The sequence below is a fragment of the Stegodyphus dumicola genome, chromosome 8 (genome assembly GCF_044657685.1).
Source record: "Stegodyphus dumicola isolate Sdum_Otavi_A_Nest chromosome 8, ASM4465768v1".
NCBI classification, from domain to species: Eukaryota; Metazoa; Arthropoda; class Arachnida; order Araneae; family Eresidae; genus Stegodyphus; species Stegodyphus dumicola.
In genome coordinates, this window is record NC_140775.1 from 46950891 (window position 1) to 46969500 (window position 18610).

General features: G+C 35.1%; 1 protein-coding gene and 1 long non-coding RNA gene across 11 annotated transcripts in view; one reads left to right on the forward strand and one right to left on the reverse strand.

Moving 5' to 3' along the window:
* Positions 1-18610, forward strand: part of LOC146995803 (uncharacterized) — a 227097-nt gene that overhangs the window by 15806 nt on the left and 192681 nt on the right. The gene's annotated exons all lie outside the window — the stretch shown is intronic.
* LOC146995804 (uncharacterized) overlaps positions 1-18610 on the reverse strand; it is a 98188-nt gene that overhangs the window by 5575 nt on the left and 74003 nt on the right. Inside the window, exon 4 of one of the 4 annotated variants that reach the window (XR_015042558.1) lies at positions 131-1270. The exons of the other annotated variants lie outside the window; for them this stretch is intronic. This is a non-coding gene — a long non-coding RNA (uncharacterized LOC146995804). Of the gene's footprint in view, positions 1-130; positions 1271-18610 lie in introns of those variants that run through there. 4 annotated transcript variants of the gene reach the window in all.

An 18610-nucleotide genomic window follows, 5' to 3' on the forward strand; every position in this document is an offset into this window, starting at 1 on the left:
TGTTGCTGTTAAACATTTCTGTAGTAGAAGATAAGCATGTTTAATTTATAATACTTTTTATGTATTGTTTGACATATTTAGAAGTATTAAATATGTATATGATGCACAATTTTGAAATCTACAAAATAAATTTTGTTGTATATAAAATTTAATTATAAATATTGAAGTAAAATAACAGACAATAACATTGCAAAATTAAAAATTTACTCTTACAAACACTTCAAAAAAGTGAGAATAAAATGCATTAAAAATTTAAGCAATATTTTTTATAATTTAAAAAAGTATCTCTTCATATAGTATTAATAAATACAGTACAAAGTTCGAAATCCGCACTAGCCGATTCCGGATTTGGGATATTTCCAAATCCTGTGGGGGGCTGTAAAGTAATGTTGCTTTCTTACATTAAATTCAAACAAATAAATTTGTAACAAGTTTTTTTTTTTAAGCAATAATATAATCACCCTCGTTATCAGCAACCTTTTGCCATCTAGTATGCAGATTTCAATCCCAGATCAATAAAAATCAATTGGTTTTTGAGTAAAATATCTCAAGATGGCATTTTGGACATCATCAAAATTTTGAAATTTTTTGTTACTAAGAAAATGTTGTAGGGATTGGAATAAATGGAAATCCGAGGGTGCGATATCGGGCGAATATGGTGGGTGAGGCAGTACCTCCCACCCCAATTCATTATGTTTTTCCAGTGTTCGTCTTGCACAGTCGTGTTGCAGAATGACGCCTTTTCCGTTGACAATCGCCGGATATTTTCCAATTAAAGATTGGTTCACTAGATCCAATTGTTCAGAATAAAGGTCTACATTAACAGTTTTTCCAGATTTCAGCAATTCAAAATGAACAATTCCACGAATACTCCACCAAATACCCAGAAGTGCCTTTTCGGGATGTAAACCCTTTGTAACCCCTATTAAAACTGCCTTTTGAGTTTTGGATTATCATATAGGACTTATTTTTCTGTCTCCACTAATCAAGCGATCAAAAAATGGTTCTGTATGGTGCCGTTGAAGCAATACATTGCGTGTGATGGATAGGTTGGCTTTGTTCTCTTCGGACAGATTATGGGGGACTCAAACACCTGCTTTGCTTATTTTTCCATTCTGCTTTAAATGTTTTTGGTCGACCAAGGTTGGTTAAGAGTGTTTGACAGTTCCTCGATTGTTTGACATTGATTTGCGTCCACTTCTGCCCTTAGCATGTTGTTGTCTATCGTTGTTGTCGACATGCGTAGAAACGACATTACTTTTTGGTCCCCCTAATAATAGATCATCAATTTAAATCTGGTAAGATGGCATGCAGAAATTATACAATTAAAATTATGAAATTGTAATTTATGAAATAAAGAACAATTATGATCTAAAGGGTATCAAAATTTACAAAAGAAAGCTTAATATTTGTTTACTTTATTAAACATTTCGTTCAATGCAAGTTGTTTAAGATGCTCCCACAAAAAATTCAAAAAGTTCCTTTTTCTTTTTTCTTGTGTCATATACAGTGGACTTTCCAATGCCATACTCCTCACATAATTTTAAGACGAATATGCCTGTATGCATTTTTTGCAGCAATTCCACATTTTGTTTAATGGACTTCTAAACATGGTTTCGCTTTGTAGATCCCTTTTGTAACTCCAGAATTGGAAACTCTTTTCGACATAATCGAAAGTTCAAGCTTAGTTTTTATAAAATTTCTGTAATAATAACAGTCTGCGAAAATTAATAAACTGGGTCAAATTAGAAGGTCAGGGAGCAGCGCAGTCTGCTACATTAATTTAAAATGCCTTAGAATCAGTAATGATAATTTTAGCCTAACTTAATAGCGTGTGTTACACGTTATTGGCTATGTATCACAAGATTGGCAACGAAACCCAAGTGGTTTCGCTAAATTTTGTCTTGCTCCTATAGCGTTCTGAATTAAGCCTGAATTGTAATAGTTTAGTTTTTTACTATACCTACATTTATTTCTTGCACATGCTTCAAACTAATATGAGTCCTGAATAAATAAACTCCCACATATATACTTAAGGCTTTATCTAGGGCTGGCGCTTGAAACCGCCTGGTATCGCCTCTACAGGTCCTAAATTCTGCTGCAAAGCGCTTTTGTAAGTTCTAAATTTTAACCATGCCTAAACTTTGGATCCCAGTGCTTTCCCTAAATCATAAATACTTCTCATCCTTTAATTTTGACACTCGGTGCTTTCCCAAATTCCAAAAATTTCAACTTCCCTAAATTCTGCCGTCCAATACACACATATCTATAGTGCAGGACGGGTTTAAAAATTTTGCTTTTAATTTTTAGCCTATTATTATGTTTTTTTTTATATGTATGTATATAGGCATAAATAAATGCAACAAAATAAAGAACAAGATTATAAGGTATTTCTCCCGCCTTCCTAGCATCCCTTCGTGGTGTAGTGGTTCTGCATGCTGAGCCGGTATTGTCAGAGGTCCGTGGTTCGATTCCCGGCGAAGGCTCTGTTAATTTTCATTTTGCCTGATTCCGGAAAAAAATACCTAATGTCTCTACCAGGTATAAAATATCAAAGAAAAAAATCTTAAATATACAATGTTCATTAATGTATGTATATGTATATAATATCAATATAAATGTTAGGTTCTGAAGCAATTAGAAAATTTTTAATTACACATACACACACATATATATATACATTTTATAAGCATATATATATAAAATAAAGCGATTTTTAAATTACTTATATGGTTTGTTGTGGTTTATTTAAATATAGCAAAGCACTCGACGGCTATCTGCCTAAGGGTAAGGATGCCTCTGTAGAGGACTTTCTAAGCAAAACTGGATCGTATATGCGTTATACATGGGGAAAACCACGTAAACGCCCATACAACATGAAAATGGATTGTCTGGTCCGCACTTCTTAAGCAGAAGTATCACCAGAGCCAATAGGCTAAGGAAATTTTCAATTTTGGAGCAAGAGCTCAAAGATCAAATAATGCCAATTAGAATTTTTGAAAGACCTAGTTAGAATTTTGAGGTCTTCTGACTAGGAGATGTGTTGGCCTCGCCAACGTCTTTATTGAAAAAATACATTACATAGCATGTTTTTATATTTACAAAACAAATTATTTTTTGAACATAAATTGAGTTATACAATGCAACATAGAATGATAGGAAGAACAAAGTAAAGGATCAATATTAAGTATTACAATAATTAAATGATTAATAACATGGCAAATAAAAGTACAAAGATATTACATGATACGATTGAATTTACAAGTACAGATCTAATTCATTGTGATATGAGTATTCCAATATAAGTACAATAATATTATATAATACAATCAATTTATAAGTACAGATCTGATTCATTATGGTATATGTATTCCATAAAACTTGATAACAAAGATCGTCCCTTGTCGTTCTTAATTAGTTGTTTTAGAGTTTCTAAAGTTATATTTTGTTTGAAAATTTCTCTACGTTTTGTTGATACACTGGAACAGTCTATAATCATATGAAGTGCATCTGCGGATTCACTACCACATTGACACTTGCATGTAGATTCCTTTAGTTTGAATCTGTTAATATAAATCGGAAAGGCTCCGTGATTAGTGATAACTTGATTTAAAAAAAATCACTGAAATGCCGTTTCTCCGAAACATTTTGTAGAAGTGTGAACGTATGTCGTCCTGTTTCTTCATCGTTCCATTGTCTTTGCCATAGATCGAGAGCTTTCATCTTTGGCGTCCTGATGCTATTACTCATAGGGATCTTGCAGTCTAGGTACGTGTTCGAGTAAATCCCTTGTTTGGCTAGCTCGTCGGCTTTTTCATTGCCGGCAGTGCCTTGGTGTCCTCTTATCCAATGAAGCTTTGCTTTTGTAAAAGCCAGTAATTTCTTTATGGCGATAATGTTCTGATTATAGATATTGTATTTATGGATAGACTTTAAAACAGCCTGGCTATCCGAATATATATGCGCAGGACTGGGGTGTGATTTTAACCATAGTAATGCCGACTTTAATGCTAAAGTTTCAGCTTGATATACTGTACTAGTCTTATCCAGTTTAAACATAAATTGATCGTGACAAACTCCATTCATGAAGGAACAGAAGCCAGCTCCAGTGCCGTCTTCACTTTTTGAACCGTCTGTATAAATTTCTAAACCTTTATTGATTGGAGGCTTGTTGTCCCATCCGAAGACTTGAATATGAGCTGGATGAGAATGCCATTTAGGTACTGGGAATTCAATCTGATCCCGTGAAAGTTCTAAGTCCTCATATTTAAAATCAGTCCATCCTCGTTTGGTACGTTGGATGATGCTTTCCATGTCCAATTTAAGATCAAGCGGCATAATTCCAGCAATCACTTGAAGAGCTGCAGTAGGGGCAGTCTTATAGCTTTTGGTCATTGCAAGAAGTGCTATGCGTTGTATAGAGTTTGTTTTGTTTCGCATTTTTACCGTAGGTGGGTATCACCAGGCAGGACATGCGTATACTATGGTACGCTCTATTGCACGTTTATAAAGTTCTTTCAGAACTGGTTTGGGCATCCCAAGTAATCTAAGAAGATTGTTCATTATTTTACAAACTTTAGATTTAATATAATCTAGATGAGGTAGCCAGGTAAGGCATTCATCTATGACTATTCCAAGATATTGAATGGATTTTTGTTGCTTAATGGTATGATCGTTCATCTTTATTGTCGGTGCTGAATAGGCTGCACCACGCTTTTTGATTGCTATAAACATAGACTTTGACTTTTCGGGAGAGAATTGAAGTTTGCACTTGAGTGCCCATTCTGATAGTTTTTGAAGCGCCAACTTTGCCTTGGTTTGAATTTGCATATGCATAGATCCTGTTACTAGGAGTGAAACGTCGTCCGCATAAGCTTGGATGTGGATTCCATCTTCAAATTCGAGTTTTAAAGCTATATTCATTACTATATTCCAGAATAGTGGCCCAGAGTTGGATCCTTGTACACATCCTTTTTCTTGTTTTATGGAGTATTGAACATTATTTATTTCATAGATTATATGTCTATTATCCAATAAACTTTCAATAACTTTATAAATATTTAGAGGACATCCCAGATTGCGGAGTTCCTGTAGTAGGAACGGCCACCAAATATTGTTGAATGCACTCTTGATATCCAAAGAGATAACATTGGTGTAATTATTATTACGTCGGTTTGCTTCTATTTGTGAGACTATGTCCTTGATGGCATCTGCTGAGCATTTTCCCGCCGTGAAGCCATATTGTTGTTCACTTAATTTGGAATTCGATACTAAGAAATAAGTCAATCTGTTAGTGATTAATTTATCATAGACTTTACTCCATGCGTTAAGCAAGCAAATAGGGCGGTAAGCATCAGGAAGCTCACCACTTTTTCCTTCTTTTGAGAATAATACTAATTTCGCTGTCTTCCAGCAGTTAGGAAATATTCCTCGACGGAAGAGTTCATTAAGTAACGCTACTTGTAATTGTGGGTTAGCATAGAAAACTTCAGCTATAATTTCTTTAGGTATATTGTCCATTCCAGGTGCTTTGCCTGGATTGAGGGATTTGATAGCATTTTCCACTTCTGGAATCGTAAACGGAACATCATTTATTGAATTATATGGATTCCTTAAGTTGTTACGAATTGTCGTATGAAACTCCGTGTCTTCGCTGATTATATCTTTAGGAAAGTGGTAATCCATTAGGAAACGTATAGTTTCTTCTGTTGTGGAAGTCTTGGTTTTATCTGGTTTGAGTAACGCTTTTAATTGTAGAGGGGATTGCATAGTCCCCTTAGCAATGTCATAGTGTACCCCGAAGGGTGAACTAGGACTTAGACGCTCCAGATATCTTTTCCAGGTTGTTCTTTTGGCTTGCATAAGCTTTCTTTTATAGAGAGCAAGGTCTTTTTCATAGACTTGCTTATAGTGTGCCCTTAGTTCGTCATCATGAATACATTTGTGATAACGCTTTCTCAAAGCGAGGATTCTTTTTCGTAATATTGAGAGTTCCGGGGTCCACCAAGGGACACCTTTGTGTTGAGTTTTAACATATTTTCCCTTGGCGTGGGTTGCCAAGTCACAGTATTCCTGTATTTTCTGAGTCCACTTAATTATAAGTTGATTAAGATCAACTGTATCTTTAGGCAAGTAAGATTCCATTGAACCAAAAAAGTGACCAATTTTTGCCTTCAGTAAGAGCCAATCCATGTAAGTTTATATTTGACTCTTTGAGTTGAGCTAGAATGTTGATACGTAATTTCAAAAGAGATATAACAATGATCACTTAAAGTGATACAGTCCATAACTTTCCAATTATGAATGAAAGACGTGGAAGAGATTGATCTGGAAGCTGTAATATCAATCCAGCTCTTTCCCCTTGTGCAGTTGTAGGTAGGGGGACCATCCGGATCGTTTTCAACAGCCAGTCTATGCATTGTTAAGAATTCTCTAAGTGTGCGTTTTCTGGGATCCTTGAAGGGGGAGCCCCAGAGCACACTTTTCGCGTTTAAGTCGCCAAGGAGAAGAAGATCATGTTGATCGTCAAAGTAACGTTCAGCTAAGTTTAACAGAGTAGTTAAATCTGTTAAGTCCGTTATAGGTTGAGTATAACAGTTAAAAATGGTTATTGTCCTATGTTCAATCTTTAATGTAATAACATTTAAAGTAGAAGAAGCGTAAGTATTCAGAACCGTAAGTCGTGGGTTAACCACCACTGTGGCTGTTTTGGGGTGGTCATTTGGAGAAAAAATGTTTGAGTCGGAAAGCCAGACGGCTTGTCATTGATACAGTATGGTTCTTGAATAAAAATCAAGTCGTATTCAAAGATACAAGTCTTTAGTTGTGCTGTTGCGACATGTGATCTCGCTAAATTAATTTGCAACGCTTTTATATTTTGAATAAGTTCTCTAGCCATAATTGATTTTTCTTCGAAGATCTTCAATTTCTAGCTGTCTGCTAGGACAGTCTTTTGAGAAACTTGAGTGCTGCTCGTCAAGGTGCTTATCACTATTCGCATTTCTTTCTGCACAATGAATACATCTTTGGTAGTTATTGTCACAATTTTTGTGGGAATGTCCCACTTCTCCACAATGTCCACATGCCTCTTCTGTTTGGCATTGTTTAGAAATATGTCGGTATTGGCAGCATTTAAAACACTGCGTTGGTCTGATGTATTCTCTTAAATTGAAACGTTCTCAATTAACGCACAGTTTGCGTAACTTAGTAAGTGTTTGAAAACCTCCGGTGAGGTTTCACAAACCCAATGATTTCCGTTCTTATGCTTGATAGGAAATTTAACCTGTAGGCCATCACCATCGATGCCTTCGTTTTGGGCTAAAATGGCTTCCTTAAGTTCTTCCTTAGTCAAGTCCCTTGGAATATCATATATTATAATTTTAGGAAGCCTACGTGTAGGACGAACAATTTGTAGGTCCTTTTTAAGTTCTGGTACAGTATTTATTTCATTTTCTAGCGTCTCTATGTCTTCCGCTTTATTGGTCTCTATTAAGAGACCACCTTTTGCCTCATTTTTAAGTCTTTTCACTCCAATGTGGAGCTTTGTGGGATCAATAGTTTTTAAGAGCTTCTTTCTGATGTTGTCTGGTTTATCCCCTTCATTTGTGAGGTATAAAATAGTGACATGTTGTTTATCTGGTTTTCTCCATGTTTTGGATCGGTCACGAGCTGGACGTTTAAGTACGTCCGCATAAGAGTCTTTAATGTTTGGCGTTTGATGAATTTGTCCTTCCATGTGTGCCATCTCGACACACTGTTCAGTTAGAAGGTTGAACATCAATTGAAATTGATGTCGAATATCAGCGGCTACTGCCTTGTTTATGCCAGAAGCTTTATTTGTCAATATTGTCTCTAAGGTGGCAATATATGCCTGTCCTTCTTTGAGAATGTCTTTAGAACTCATTTTGATGTAGGTAGAGTTATTCAACGCTTAACTAAATAAGATGCACTGGGTCTGTAGACCGACCTGGTACCCTGGGGTTCACACCAAGTCAGTAAGTAGTAGGCACTTTTGCTCAGGCTTTCGACCCTCCTTGGAGAGGGAGCCCCCGACCTTGCCAAGGTACCCGAGCACTGGGAAAGCACGATTGAACAGGTGAAACAAATATTCAAAATTATATCAATTTTGCACATTAATATCGCATTTCAATCGCATACAAATCGTATTTCTAATCGCTTTCCCCGGGGAGCGTAAACGCCCATACAGCCATTCCGTTCACTGGAATGCGAACTCCGGACCGAACTATCACTGTTTAGCGGCTTTACCACTCAGACGCTAATGAACCTTCTCCTCACATATACATGCATATATATATTATAATATTTACATGTAGAACATATGTTATGGTGAAATACCGAAATCTGGAGAATGTCGACTTTCACCGGTGAATGTTGAACATATAAGAATATATTTCTTCTCCGTAATTCAGTCACGAAAAAAAGCACTTGAGACTTAAAATAAGAACTTAAAACACACAGTACATTAAAAATGAGAAAGGAAAATAATAGAAGTTAAAAACTTACTTAATTATACAGTGCGTTCTAAATGAGAAAATAAAATAATAGTAATAAAAAGCTTACTAAATTATGTGACTCAAATCTTATTTATTGCAACAACTTAAACTATTATGACTTCTTATGAACTCTCTTTTCGACCTACACCAGAGCATATCTGTGATTGTCGACATAACACCGGTGAGGGTCCGAATGTACAAGAATGTAATGCAATATTCGATCTTTCACCGATGTATGTGGTAAATGTTGTCATTCTCCGGTGAAAGTCGATATTCTCCAATTTCGGTGTTTCACGGTAACATATACGTACACATTAAATTATTAAATTATATTTGCATGTCGATAAATTATATTTACAGGTTGATCATTGATAAAAAATTATAAAATATTGTACGGAATTACTTCGCTTCCTAGATTTTTCGTAAGCTTCATCATATTTCTAAAACAGAATCTAAGTGGTGATCCCATTTGCAAGCTGTTTATATATCTTATTTTTTCTGCACTGAATTATATTTAGAGAATTATTTCACATGATTATAGCTGAAAATGCAGTTTTACAAATGAAGAATTTAAAGGCAAGAAGAGAATTAGGTCCTTTTCTAATTATTCTTGAAGCATTTAAATTAAGAAAAACAAATGGCAGATTAATAGAGATCACTGAAATAAAGTGCTCATAGAGGACAGATTAATATGCAAATAAATTTTAGTTTTCATTAAGTAAAACAGAATTCATCTGGCTTCTGTGAGAAAGGAATCAATCCAAGAAACTATTTTTCTATTTTCGCAATCATAATTTTTTAAAAAAATATTCAAAGAATTCATATTCAAACATTGCAGTCTATTATAATCAGTAATAATTACCTAAAATGCAATTTTAATCAATATTAATTCTCATTTTCTCTTTGATAACCCCTCTTTAGAGTTAAATAGCAGTCACAGCATTTTTCGGCTACATTTTCCTTTATAATATGCTTACGTTTTCATTTACAACTTTTAATACTCTGGGAAAATTTCAGTATGAGAACCCAGAAAATTATTCTTAGTGATGCTAAGATTATTGATCATTGTCATGCCGCTGTGCTTCAAAAGAAATCCTATTGTTTAAAGGTTCATATCCTTAACCTTCCGACGTTCATATCCTGGCCTTAACATTACATTCATATCCTGACCTAAAAATAAAAGCTGCGAGTCAGAATTAAAGGGGTTGCTCATAGGCAACCTTAGTTAAAAAGAAGTTAGAGGAAATGTTAATCAATGCATAATATTATCTTTTGAATTAAACACTAACACACTATTTGATCAAGTTCAAATAGAAAACAGATATTCGGCATTTGATTTGAAAACAGATTAGACTTGCAAACAGATATTCGGCATTTGTAAAGAAAATAAGGATGAATCAATATGAGTTTGTTTTCTGATTGCAAAACCATCTTAAGATACTATCGGATTTAATCTTTAAATTATTCCAATAATATTCAGAATAGTGGGGAGCCACTATTCTTAACTAAAATTAACTAACGCAAATCCTATTTTGGGTTGAAATGATTTTCATTAATTACGTTTTAGAATCTATTAGGTTATTTTTTTATAATACGCCGAGAGGTATTTTTGAAAATGAGCAATGCCTTTTGCCAGGACTCGAACCTGAACCTCTCGAATACGCGCCTAGTGTGCTAACCGTCACACCACAAAGGCATACTGGAAGGAGAGAGAAAATACATTATCCCTTTTAAAGGGCAAATGGAAATTAGGAAACCCGATCGTTAAATCCTGGTTGTGAAGAATCATCGTTCACAACATTTTAGTTCGAGCGCCACTGTAGAGTCATTAGGTTATTTTAAAGGAGCTGTGAAAAATGTGCAAAGGAGTCGCCGGAACTTGAACCTGCACCTCTCGAATACGCGCCGAGTGTGCTACGGTTACACCACAAAGGCATGCAGAAAGGAGGGAGAAAATACCTTATAACGTTAATGAAAAAATACTAAAAATATCTAAAAAGTTAATTTTTTAATTACCTCAGTTTTTGTACTGATAAATGATAAACTATTATAATATGAAAGAACAAAAGGAATAAAATTAATTATTTACTGATATTTGAGAACTCACTTTTTTACTTCCTTGTACGAAGTAAGTTGTAAATAATGAGACAGACAGTGAACGAAGTAAGTTGTAAGTAAATCAAACGAAGTAAGTTGTACTTTTGTAAGAAGTGTCGCAGCCATGAAAATTTTCGGGTATCATATTTCAATGAAAATACCCATATATTAACTGCTATCAGATACAATGAACGATGTTTTTGCATGACATCTGTAGGTAAGAACAAAATAAAGGACTCTTTTTCCCAAAACGGTTTGCAAAAAGGATTTAAAATGGATTCAGGACAGATTTTTTTGTGATGTCTAGATGTACGTATGTAAGTATGTAGCTCGCATAAATCAAAAACGAGTAGACTCAAAACGTTGAAATTTTGTATATGATATAACATGTAGTTGTGCACCTACCTTTTTGGTTGGATTCGGCTGCACCAAAAGTGTATAAATAAGCAAATATATCCACTTTGTAACTCAGCTGCGTGAGCTCAGTTTTTTTTAAAAATAATTTTTATATATTGGTAAATTGTGCATGTTTTGCTTTAAAAATGATTGAATTATGTTGTTCTTATCTCCCAGTTAAAGTTCTTATGCCTTTAGTTAATCTGCATGCAATAGTTGTAGAATTATTAGCTATTTAAAAGTTTTTTAAGTGCGGCTAAGCCTAATTTTTTTTTACTATAGCTGCCATATTTGTTTGCATTTGAAACTTAGTGAAATAGTGAATTCAGTTTCTGCACTTTTAGTGTCTTTTTGCCAAGTGGGACCCAAAGTAAAAGTTTTGTGCACCGAAAAATCTGCCTTCTTGTCGCTGGCATAACTACTTGTTTTTGCGTAGAAACAATAATTTTAATTGTAAAAATTGTTTTTTTTAATTGTTTTAATTGTATTTGGTGTTTCAAGTCTCTATATTTTGCAATTTTTAATAAAGCTATTTTGAGGTTTTATGTATTTTTGTCTTGTCGCAAAGTGAGAATTGAATTAATTGAAAGAGAAAACTATCTCTAATGAGAGAGGAAATAAGTTTCAATGAAATGCAGAAAAAAAATGTGCGTATAATTTAATATTCCGCGCAAGGGAAGTCGTGGTCTACATATCAGACTTTTTAATGCTGTGCTTACAACAAATCGTTTGAAATAGATTTTGACAAGTAAATATAGCAGTACAAAATTGGGTGTGTTTCATTCACTATATGCGTAAAGTTCTTGATATTATCTATATCCATCACATTTAGGAGCTCACTTTCAGTTATATTAATACCAAATAATTCAGTGAAATACTTAAACCAGCTAATTTAATAAAAAAAATTCACACTTGTATTTTCGTACACTGAAAATTTTCTTATCCGTAATATAAAACACAGCACAAGAAATAAATATTTTGCAAAACAGACAATATATATATATATATATATATATATTAATATTTAATAAGAATAAATCTTATTATGCAAATTTGAAAGGTAGTTCTGAATATTTTTTAATTGGCTGTTACATTGGCGAATGGCAACTGTGTGATGAAATGACTTGAAAAAGTGGTGGCGCTGTCTGTTACAAAAGTAATAACTAAGTACCAAAATTCGCCACATCGCAAGTCACGACAATACCCCTTTCCTGGCTCCCGGTCACTTTATAGTTGAGAAAAACGGGTCATAGCAGTACAGCAGTAAAGTCGCTGAACGCTGGTAGTTTAACCTGGACTCAATTTTGGGCGAACGGGCTGGCTGCATCGGCGTTATCGTCTTTTCCCCCATACATAACGTGGGTATGAGTCAGTTTTCCTTAGACATTTCTCCAGGAAAGTATCACTGCCCTTACTGAGGTAGTGTGCTATGCCGTAATCAAATAAACCAAGCCAAAAATGTGAAGAAAACGACGAAACTGCGATGCAGCTAGGATATGAACCCTGTTCGAACTACCTGTTTTCACCTATTTTTCCGCTTTGCCTCTGGTGAGCTAAATACAATTTGAAATGAATTGTATTAAGGAACTGGCAGAATTGAAGACTTTTAAGATTATATGACTGAATGTTGCTAAACATGATAGAAGCGGTAAAGCCATGTAAGAAATTATTTGACTTTATATGATATATCTCAAGATTTGTAAGCAATAAAAATAAACAATTCTCCCTGAATAAAACAAAAATCGGCTGCGTTTTCTTTCGATCTAGTTCCTTTCCAGTTTGTAGAATTAATAACTAAATTACGTTTAGACTTTTTAAAGGTTCATGTCGTAACAAGCAAACCTTTTCTTTATGTTTGAACGTAAAGAGCTCTTTGTCCCCGCTAAGGTCTTTGAAATATTAAATTATAAACTGTTAGCTAAAAGTTGATTACGTTCGATTAGTAATTTACTTAAATAAGTGATTAGACAGAAATTATAATTATTTAATCGTCCATGTATGAACTTTTTAAAAGTCGCACAACATATTAAGCAGCAAGTTTTCTGTTTATGCTTCAACCTAAGACAGACAGAAGTCTTTCTTCCCGCAGGGTGTTGATTTTGATTGATGTATTGAGATTACGGTAAAGCACACTAGAGCTATCTGCCTAAGGAAAGGGATGCCTTTGTGGAGGTCTTTCTAAGGGAAACTGGCTCGTATACACATTACACGTGCGGAAAACCACGAGAACGTGCATGCAGCTAGAGGATTCGAACCTCGCCCGAACTGCCAGTGTTCAGCAACTTTTACCGCTCGGCCGCTAGTGGGCCTCTCCTCGCAGGTCGAAAGATCAAGCTTAGAGCGAACAAAGGGAAATTCTGTGTGAGAGAAAGCTAATTGTGCAGCATTTTAATACAGAATTTTTTAAAGACCAGATAAAATACTGCATTAAAAAAATGTTTGATTGGAATGTATTAATTTCTTCTCATTCAAGGCGATTACACTTAATTAACCATTCACTTTTTGTTGGGAATTAACAGAAATATTTCGAAAACTAGATCATTTGGGATACGGTTTATATGCTTTCACTATAAAGAATCAAATTGGAAAAAGGTTAAAAAATCGCGAAGAAAAGTCTCTTTTCTGTGTTATAAGGGCAAAAAAATATCTTTTACTTATATATGCTATTAAAGAAGTGTGTGTCTTAATACAGTGTAAATTGATGGTTTAAAATTCATTTTATCTGGTAGTATCATTTAACTTTTACAGTGAGTGTTATTTTATCCTACGAGTATCACCCATAAGGAAGGTTTCTTTCTAGCAAGTTGTAAAAAAAGTCGATTGCAAAATTTGTGTCGTATTTTTAACTGCCTACCTTCAAAGTGAAAATCTGATCTTTTGCTTTTGTTTATTATTTGAAAGAAAATTACTAAGTAGTAGCATTATTTTCAAATAATAATTGTGAGGGAAAAAATCAAATAAATATAAATAAAAAAAATTTTGAAAGCATTCAGATTTTACATTACGCCCAAAGGGGCGCTTTTTTAACATTTTGTATGTTACCTTTACTTATTAAATATCATGTTCTTCGCATTTAAACCATAAAATTCAGTTCGTCAGCAATATTGCAAAATAATGTTAAACGGGGCATAGCTTTAGAATTTCCAATACACAGTCTCGCGCTCTGGAGATAAAAATGATTTTTCCTTACAGTCTTGCCGTTGTTCGCTTTGAAATCGTGGAGTTTGTTAATAAAAAATTTGTTAAAGTTTTACAAAATATAAAATCGAGAATTAAACAAATTCTAAATTTCGGCTTCCAAATGCCCATATTTGGGTGGAAATGTTCAGTATTCAAAGTTTGATGACTCTAGGTATTGTTGTTTTATCACAATGCGAGAAACATACAGGGGTTGGACAAAAATATGGAAACACCTTTAAAAAAACATGTTTCTTTGCTTAATATGAGGTAGGAAACCCGTTGGCATCCAAAACAGCTTGCAGTCTTCTCGGAATGGATAAATACAGTTCCTGTATGTTTGCCAAGGGAATATTATACCATTCTTCCTGCAAAACGGTGGCAAGTTCAGATAACGATGTTGGCGGTGGATAACGAGAACGCACTTTCCGTTCCAATGTAGACCACAAAGGTTCGATAATATTCAGGTCTGGTGACTGTGGTGGCCAGGGGAGATGGGACAACTCATCCTCGTGCTCAGAAAACCAGTCCTGGACAATGTGAGCTGTGTGAACAGGGGCTTTGTCATCTTGGAAGACACCATCACCATCGGGGAACAAAGTTTGTACCATGGGATGAACTTGATCGGCCAAAATGTTCACATAAGTCTTGGCAGTCATGTGCTCTGACACAGTTATCATGGGGCTAGCAGAGAACCACGATATGGCTGCCCAAACCATAACAGAACCCCTGCCATGTTTCACTCTTGGCAACAAGCAGTCTGTATTATAGGCTTGAGATGGCGTTCTTCAGACGTAAACTCGGCCAGAAGTGGGAAACAATGTGAAAGAAGACTCGTCAGACCATATTACTCGCTTCCACTGCTCTGTAGTCCAGGCTTTATGACTTAAACACCACCTTTTCCTGTTACGGGCATTAGCATCACTGATGAGTGGCTTCTCAATTGCAGCACGGCCAGCAATTCCCTGTTTATGAAGCTCCCTTCTAATTGTTTTGGTACTCACAGGGTTTAATAACACAACATTCATTTCAGCAGTAACTTTTGCAGCTGTGGTCTTCTTATTTTTCGTCACAATGGCCCTTAATGATCGTCTGTCACGATCACTCAGGACACACTTTCGTCCGCGCTGTGATTTAGCAGATGATGTTTTTCCGCTTTTCAAATATGCGGAATAAATCTTTGATACAGTACCTCTTGAAACACTAAACACCTCGGCTACCTTGCTTACGGAAGCACCTACCATACGTGCTCCAACACTTTGCCCACGTTCGAAGTCTCTTAACTCTGACATAATGCAATGACAACCTCACATAACTGTACTCCGACAACAACTGAACTGTTTACCACATTTACGAAGTTGTATAGGTGGCGTCAGTAGTCAAAAATGCCAGCGCCACCTACATATTTCATTAAAATCAATCTTTCTTTTCAAACGTGCATTTCACAAGGTGTTTCCATATTTTTGTCCATCCACTGTACATAACATTCATGCAGACTCTTCATTAAATATAACACAACGGGGCTCTAATATTCGGCGGCAACAATTTAAAAAGTGAACCGACATTTATAGTGAGCCAACGTAGAATGCTGAAACGAAATTAATAGTCCTTCTGGGCAAATCGCCTCTTTGGAAAAATAAAAATACAATTTATTACAAAGATGGGAACGAAAAGCGGAATATTGGGACATTAATTTATTCAGAAATGCTTATAAGGTATTTCTCCCACTTCCCTAGCGTGCCTTCGTGGTGTAATGGTAGTACGCTGGGCCGGTATTCCAGAGGTCCGTGGTTCGATTCCAAGTGAAGGCGGTTGCATATTTTTCATCTTTTCTGCTTCTAATTAACCTAATGACTCTACAAGTGACACCCAAATTAAAAAGGTTGTGGATGAAGATTCTCCACACCCAGGATTTGGCGACTAGGTCCCCTAAAACCCTAGTCACCCTTTCAAAAAGGGGAGTATATAATGTATTTCTCCCACTTTCCTAGCGTTCTTCGGGTGTAGTGGTTCTGCACGTTGGGCCGGTATTCCAGAGGTCCGTGGTTCGATTCCCGGCGAAGGCGGTTGTTAATTTTTCATCTCTCTGGCTTCCAAAAAATCCTAATGATTCTACATGCTTTATTAATGTCGCTTTTAATTTAGATGATTTTGTAGAGTAAACCATTAGGCCAAATTTTGTCAAATGCGATGTCCAGAAAGCAGGCAACGAAACAAGATTTATTATTAAAAGCTTCTGCAATTTTTTTCTGCTAAAATTGAGAATTAGTTGTTGAATGTCCTTGACGAAAGCCGAATTGATTATTCTGAATGTTGGAGTGGGATCTGACCTTTCAGGTCAGGTCAGGTCATAACGTTATACTTCAAGTTTTGTACTAATAAAAGTACATTACTTGACCTGTTATATTATCCATTAAAGGCCTTAGAAATGTATTGGTGCTTGTCTCATAAGGATGCATGTAAGTAGTAAAATAGATTCCTGAATCACAGTGTTAATTCGAGATGTTGATTACAAAAGTGACATCTATGCCAGGGATGTAATTTCAATTTACTAACGTAAGTCAGAGGTGCTGGTCACGTGTGCTATTTCCGTGATGTTGATTGGCAGAGTCGAGAGATGTTCAAGATGACATATTTTGCTTTATATTAAAATAAATAATAGACTATTTACAAATCTGATGAATAGAATTGTATTCTAACATTATCAGTAAACTTAGGAAAATATCAGTATGATGATGCTGATGCATGATGATTAAAGAAAAATATAACTTGAGTATAGAGGTGTAGCTGCTAATCGGCCAATACAGTTGCAGATAAATAAGGTAATTCCTTCAATAAAAGTTCATTCAAGGTTCAAAAGAATTGAAGTATAGCAAAAATCTTGAGTAAATACTGAATAATAAAATAATAAAATACGATGATGAGTATATACATATGTTACCAACGAACATTGTGATGAATTGTCCTTGGTCTTTTGTACGGCTGTTCTAGAATGTAATCGTAATTGCCCATGTTTTTGACGAGATTTGAGGGATGATTTTCGATTTTATTGTAGAATTTATAGACGGTCTTTAGTATTTCTTCGTTAGTTGTGTTAATTTTCATATGTCTATGTAGGACTTCATTTCTTACGAACCACGGAGCACCCAGCATGGTTCTTATGATTTTATTTTGCAATGTTTGCAGAGGTTTTCTGTTCGTGCGTGCTGCTGCTGCCCACTGGCGAACCGTAAAGCATTACAGGACTTATGAGTTGTAAATAGATAATTTTTTTTGTATTTATGCTCAGTTTCGAGTGTCTATTGATTATTGAATATACACTCATAAAAGCTTGCATAGTTTTGGCTTTGGTAGCTTGTGGATGAATTTTAAAATTAAGTTTGGAATCTAGGTTAATGCCAAGATATTTGACTGAGTTATCTGTATTGACCGGTTGATTATTAATGTACAGATGATCGCATACAGGTCTTCTATTAGTGCGTTTGAAGATGATATTAGTACTTTCCTGTGAATTAATTTTAATCTTCCATTTTTGGAGTCAATCTTGGATATTATTAACAGCATTTTGCAATTTGTATTGAGCATAGGTAAGGTTGATGGATGTAGAAAAGATAGCAGTACTATCAGCATACTGAACTAACTCAGTACCTGGATAATTTGGGAAATCATTTATATAAATAATGTAGAGATAAGGAGCCAAATTTGCTCCCTGAGGGACGCCAGCATTAATTTTTCTTTTGTTTGAGTAGTCAGAGTTGATTCTAACTTGGAAGTATCTGTTTTGCAGATAATTGAAGATAATGATGATTAGAGCAGGAGGGAAATTGTAGGTAATAAGTTTGAATATAAGGCCAGTATGCCAAACTTTGTCAAATGCTTTTTCCACATCGAGGAAAAGAGCAGCTACTGTTTCCTTTTTATTAAAGGCTTCACCGATCTTTTCAACGATGCGGGAGACTTGGTGAGTGGTGGAGTAATTTTTCCTGAAGCCAAACTGATAAGGAGAAATTATGCTATTATCTTGAGCATATTGTTGCAATCTTTTTTGAATGATTTTTTCAAATAATTTGGAAATAGTAGGTAAAAGAGAAAATGGTGTAACTTGTGGTTAATTTTTTGTCCTTTCCAGGTTTTTTAATGACAATAATAGTAGCAATTTTCCAGACATTAGGGATGTAATTATTCCTCAGGCTGTCATTGAATAAGTTGACAAGAAAGATCATAGCTTTTTTAGGAAGATTCTGTATGGCAGTATTTGAAATTTTGTCATAACCGCTGGCTTTTTTAGGATTTAAATGCTTAATCAGATAGAATACTTCAGAGGGAGTGTTAGGAGGATTAGCTGTGCTCCTATTGGAATTAATAAAGTTATGAACTTGTTCTTTAATGTTGTTGTCTTCCGGATGCGAAAAGTTATTTTTGAATTG